Source organism: Felis catus, chromosome D1, assembly GCF_018350175.1.
Source record: "Felis catus isolate Fca126 chromosome D1, F.catus_Fca126_mat1.0, whole genome shotgun sequence".
In the NCBI taxonomy this organism is placed as follows: Eukaryota; Metazoa; Chordata; class Mammalia; order Carnivora; family Felidae; genus Felis; species Felis catus.
In genome coordinates, this window is record NC_058377.1 from 18,996,039 (window position 1) to 19,002,500 (window position 6,462).

General features: G+C 46.1%; 1 long non-coding RNA gene across 1 annotated transcript in view; it reads left to right on the plus strand.

The window, feature by feature from the left end:
- Positions 1-3,758: 3,758 nt before the first annotated feature.
- LOC109491849 overlaps positions 3,759-6,462 on the plus strand; it is a 209,674-nt gene continuing 206,970 nt past the window's right edge. Inside the window, exon 1 of the long non-coding RNA XR_002736121.2 lies at positions 3,759-4,262. This is a non-coding gene — a long non-coding RNA (uncharacterized LOC109491849). The remainder of the gene's footprint in view (positions 4,263-6,462) is intronic.

Here is a 6,462-nt window from a genome sequence, read left to right on the forward strand (position 1 = left end):
TAAAAGTAATTGCCTCAAAAGGTTCATCCGAGGATTCATTAATGTACGTAAAAGTGCTTGCCTGGAGTGGGGTTGCTGAATCAAAGGGAGGTGACCGAATTCCCAAACCAGAGGCTGATTTGCCTTTAAGGAGATGGTCTCAGTCTTAGACCATCTAGTCGGTTAGAAGAACGATGGAATACGAGACATTTTTGAATTCTGGGTAGGTCTTGATTAAAATAAAGAAGGGGGGGGTGGTGGAATTTCACCTGTGAGTGCTATTTGAGTCAACAACTCTGTTATATCTTTGGATATAACAAACAGGCAGGGGAAGTAGGGAGTTCAGCTTGTATGCAGTGAGTCTAATTTATTTTCAGGTTAAAACACCTCAATGTAAGGCCAAGTGATGTATTTTTCTGTACGGTCACTGTTTTCATAAAAGTATAAGTAGGCAGCTTGCTTATGTGATATGATCTGAAAGATACCGAAAGGCCTTCTGTCCTTCCATCTTCCCTCTCTCCCTCAGACGTAGAATCTGAAATTCCATTTTGAGAAGCCTTGGGTTCAGGCAGCGATTCTCAAACTTTGCTATGTATCAGAGTCGTCTGAAGAACTGAATTAAAATTTTGGCCCTGGGACCACAGGGTCAGGCTCTGGGGTTGGGACGCAGGCAACTGTACGTTTAACTAGGTGAGTCTAATGCACAGCAAAATTTGAGAAACACCTGATGAAGGCTGTATATCTACAGAAGTCTCCCATGAAATTCTCAGTTTTCTCTCAGGGAGTTGCCATGGTTCTCAGATTACAACTTCTTATTCCACTAAATCCCTCCTTTTTCTCCTAACACCGTTCTTGCCAATATCATCAGTAAAGGTCTTTGCTGTCAACTGTAATGGATGCTCTTCGGTCTACATTGATGGCTGCTTCTTAGTTCAACTCCCAAACACTCTTGAGTTCTTCAGGGCTCATAGTCAGGGCCTCTGCTCTTCTCTCTATACTCTGCTCCTGGACTCAGGTGCATAACGGCCAGCAGTTTCCAAATTTTTACCTCCTACCTAGTCTTCTCTCCCCAGCTCCAATGTTGCACCGCTGGTCAACTTGTACCTACCTGGTAAATCCACTTGAATGTCTCATGATAATCTCAAACTCATGATAATCACTGAAAGTGATTGTTGGACTCCCTGCCCCCCCCCATCTTTCTCCAATCTATACTTCTCAAGAAATAGCACCGCCACCCACCTAATCACTCAAACTAGAACGTAGAGGTCAAGATGATTCTTACTTCTCCCTTATCACCCACATCTGCTCCATCAACAAGTCATGTCAATGTCCTCTCAGATGGTTCTTGAATCTTCCCCTCTCCCTATCTACCCTGATCATTATCCAATAAGCCAGCATCCTTTCCCTCAGACTCCTTCCTGGATCCCTGCTTCATCTCTTACCTCCTTTACATCATTCTCAAGAAAGCCTGAACATTCTTTTAAATAACTCAGATACGTCAGATACTTTTTCACCTTAATCTATTCAGTGGTGTCCCACTGCACTTAGAATAAAATTGATTCCTTACCTGGGTCTTCAACGCACCCATTAATTTCACCTTCATCTTGGTCTATAAGGCCCTTTATCTTCTGACTCACTACATTGCTCACAGTATTAACGTCACATTGGCCTCCTTTAAGTTCCTAAAAAAAGTCCAAGTTCTTTTCCTCCTCTGGGCCTTTTCTTCTGCCTGGAATGATCTTCACCTCAATGACTGGCTATTGCTCGTCTTTCAGAGCCTTGTTTAAATTTTGCCTTTTGTAATCATGCTCTCTGTTATTCTCCATTAATTTGTCATAGTGCTTTGAATTTTGTAATTGCTTATTCATTCATTTGCTTATTGTCTGTCTCCAACTCTGGAATATAACTCCATGAATTTAGGAACTATGTGTACATGTCCAGCTTCTATTTTTTTAAAAAATTTTAAAATTAATTTATTTAGAGAGAGACAAAGAGAGTGAACAGGGGAGGGAAAGAGAGAGGGAGAGAGAGAGAATCCCAAGTAGGCACCATACTCTCAGCATAGGGCCCAATGTGGGACTTAAACTCATGAACCGCGAGATCATGACTGGAGCCCAAACCAAGAGTCGGATGCTTAATCGACTGAGCCACCCAGGCACCCTACATATCCAGCTTCAAAGAGCCTCTGGTGTATGTGACTTGCTGAATAAAAATCTGCTAAATAAAATACAGAAACAATCATAAAAATGTTAAAAGAAAATATAGGAGAGTATTTTCATTTTCTGGAGGTTTGAAAAAGTTTTTCTAAGCATAGCATGAAACCTATAAGCCATCATGATTGACCAATTTGACTACATTAAGCATTTAACATTTCTGTATTACAAGAATCGAAAGGTAAAAAATGAACTGGGAGAAATCTTTGCAAAGCATTCAAAGGAATTTCTTCAAGTCAATAAGAAAAGATAAGTAAACCAATAGAAAAACGGGCTAAAGATACAACTCATAGAAGAAAAAAAAAGCAGTCAGTAAACATATTATAATAAATATTCTCAAGTTCACTTTTTAAAACATTAGATTTTTATCCTGTTGAATTAGCAAGAATTGAAAAAAATGTATAAATGTTCAGGTCAGGTATGAGTGGAAGGCAGTTAGGTTTCATACAGTAAAGTCAAACACTTTATAGTCAACTTTGTTACATGCATTGTACATCAGTGTAACATTTTTATTGAACAATTTGGCCATATCTGTTGAAATTTAAGACGTGCCTTACCTTTGATTCAAAACACTGCTTTGAATTAGAAATTTTAGGAACTCATCCTAAAATAATACTTTGACAATACACAGTATATATTTATATACGGATATATATTCACATAAGATGTATATTCATGTATGTCATATGTTTAGTTTGGCGTTTTTTTTTTTTAAATTTTTTTTCCAACGTTTATTTATTTTTGGGACAGAGAGAGACAGAGCATGAACGGGGGAGGGGCAGAGAGAGAGGGAGACACAGAATCGGAAACAGGCTCCAAGCTCTGAGCCATCAGCCCAGAGCCCGACGCGGGGCTCGAACTCACAGACCGCGAGATCGTGACCTGGCTGAATCGGACGCTTAACCGACTGCGCCACCCAGGCGCCCCTAGTTTGGCGTTTTAAAAATAAACAAAAATGGAAAACCATCTGATTATGCAATTAAATAATGATACATTCATATAAGGAAATACTATGCAGCTGTTAAAAAGAACAATGGTCTAGATGAATATATTCTGCTTGGGAAAGATGTATTTCTTGATTCAGTGTTAAATCGAACGGATTTAGCTCAATGGCATGTGTAGTAAGATCCCCCCTCCTTTTTTTCTTTTAAAAAAAGACGCAAGCATTTATAAACTGCAAAACTATGTTCAGGCATGCGTGGAAAAATGAGAAAATGGCTGAAAATCTTAACCATGACTATATTTGGGAAATTGGATTTGGAAAACTTTCCCTTTTTACATTGTACACTTATGTTTCACACATTTATGAATTGCTTAAAAGTTTTTTAACCACAAATGTATATTGTTCGGTAATGAGAGAGAGAGAGGGGAGAGGGAGAGGGAGAGAGGGGAGAGGGAAAGAGGGAGGGAAGGAGAGGGAGCAAGAGGGAGAGGGACAAATGATCACTGTCTTATGCATTTTGCCATCATAGTTGGGGCTGACTCACTGGCCGCCTGGAGGGTCAGACCACTCGGTCAAGAGTTCAGGGGTTGCGGCCTTTCCCCTCTCTCCCTCTCCCCCCAAGAAGGGGAGGCACTTTAGCATCGTATGTTTTTGTAAGGATTGAGATGGAGGTTGTGAGAAGCCTTTATCAGCCATGAAGCTCTTGTAAATTCAAGAGATGAGTATCATAATCAAAGTCCACGTCCCACCCCAGGCAGGGCTGGCCGGCGACTGCAGAAAGTCCCCCCCCCCCCCAACCGCGCGCGTGCTCTGCGGAGACCCGCAGTCCCCTTCACCCAGAACATTCCTCAACCGCATCCCCCCTTCGCTCCGCCTGGGCCTCTCCGCGAGGGAGCCGGGCCTGCCTCCCGCTCCATCCCTCCACCCGGCCCTGGCCCAGCCGCTTCCCAGCAGAGCTTGGCTGTTCCTTGAACTTTCAGTGTTGGTTCGATTTCCTCCAGTGGTACCACATGCTGCTGTGCAAACAGAGCACGTGGCCGGGCCAAACAAAGGAACATGTGTGCTGCAAACCATCCCCCTATCACGGGAGCGCGAGCTCGGCCAGGAGAGGGCCCGGCCGGCGCGCGGTAAGAGCCGCCCGGGCTCTCCGGAAGCGGCGGGGCGGGGGCGGGGGTGCGGGCAGTGGGGGGGGGGGGGGTGGAAGGGGGCCCGGGAGGGGGCGGCCCCGCGCGCCCGCCCGCCCGCCCCGCGCCGCGCCCCGCGGCCAGCGCGCGGCCGGGCCCCGCTCCCCTCCAGCTGCTACGATTGCATTTCACCTCCGCCGGGCTGCCGGGGGACTGGCTGTACCAAGATCACTCTCCCGGGATGCCGGCAGGGGGAGGGGGCCCGGCACCGTATACAGCTGTCAAAACGTCTAGGGCGGGAGGCGCAGGCACATCTGCACGAGCCGGTCTCCGGCTGGGGGGCACACGGGGAGCGCCTCCAACCTATCAGTGTAATGGCGAGCGGTAATTGCATTAGGATTAGTTATCTCCTGCGCTCTGCTCATTAGCCCGGAGGATGGCTCGCATCCAGCGAGAGGGTGGCGCGCGGAGAGCGAGAGGATGTGCGCCTAACAGGTCGCGATAATGAAAGACTCGCTCTCCCATAGTTCGCTTTCCCCCGCCGGCTTCCCCTCCCGGCCCCCGACTCTCCTCCTCCGTCTTCCTCTAAACCTCATTTCCTGACTTTTTCCTGCAGGTCTTATGAAATGAGCAATTTAGGGAGATTGCAGTGAAAACAAATCTCGACTGGCTGGAGGTGGGGGAGGGATGCCGCGGAGGGCGCGGGGCTGAAATGCCCAAGTCGGAGGGAGGGAAGAGAGCGGTTGGCGTTTTCTGACGCCGAGGCCAGGGGCTCGGGAATGCCTAGGTGCGTTTCCAGGCTGGATGGTTCCGGATACGTCTTCACTTCCTTCTCCGGGTGATGCCTAGAACCAAAGGTGAAAGGGAGGGGCGGCGATTTCCCGGGATCCAGATCCCGGGAGCCCCACCTCTGATTGCGCCAACTGCCGGGGGCCGCACCCACCCACCAGGGCTGAACCTTTTGCTCCTCGCCGTGTAGCCCCGGGGCCCTCGGGCTGGCATGATGGACGCAGGACCCAGAAATTTTTTGTTTGTCGTCTGCCCTGGGAACAAGGACCTAGTCATTTTATTCTTCACCGCACCTAGCTCCCTGGCATACAGAAGGTGCTCAAAAATTGGTGATGGACGGTAACAAGTCATTAAAAAAAAGGGGGGGGGGGTAAAGTCATCCTCAATCTAACTCACTTTTGATATAAAACTTGACTGGCAGGCGGGCCGACTTCCTAGCAATGTGACCAACCACAGGTAATCTCTTTCCAGTGTGTTCTTCTCATCTGCCAAACAGGATTGATAATTTACCTATAGGCTTATTTACGCACGTGTGAATCACCCCAAACAGAACTTAACGCATAGTAGGTGCTCAGTAGATGTTAGTTCCTCCGCACGTCTTGCTTTATTCAGCCCTAAGAGGGGGATTAAAAAAAAAAAAAAAACAACTCTTTGATGTCTCAGGAGGAGGTAATTAATGTTCTCTTAACCCATCTGAAAGGGCCAATAGAGTACAAAGTTGTTTTATAATTAAGAAATGTATCAAACCCTGTGCAGGACTAATTGCTGTGCAAATTTGATTGAGGCCTGTGAGAACAAGATTGCCTTTAATGGGTTGTAGCGTGGGGGACTATTTAATATTCTTCGGGGAAGTTCCAATGCGCAAGTCTGAGCATCAGAGATTGCATCACCAACCATTAGGAGCGCTACTCAATGGTTTAGAGTGAATACACCAGGGCTTTGCTTAAATAATTATTTTGAGACTGGAAGGTTTATTGAGAGTTCAGGGTTCAGATTTAGAAATGTCAGAAATAGAGTTTTATTTGTTTCCATTGCACATAATGAATTGCCCTTTAAATAATGAAGCAATGAAAATGCCAAGTATCACATACTCCAATGGATTGCCAAATGTTGAATTAGGCCCCCGTGAGGGTGAGGCTTCAAAGCCACAATACATTAGAGAATTGGGGCATTTACAATTTCTACAGAAATCATCGATCCAGAGGGAACCTGGTGAGGGCACACCCCTCACCAAGTTTACAATCTAAACTTTTTCCACGTCAACTTTAGTATGGTGGGGCTACCTGGCCATCTTTGTCATTGGGCACCTGGAACAGTACTTTGCAGAGGTGGCCACTGAGAGAAGCTACTGAAACAGCCTATGTATGGGTGTTCCATTTATTTGCATGGAAGAAAATATTCTTCCCTAGACGGT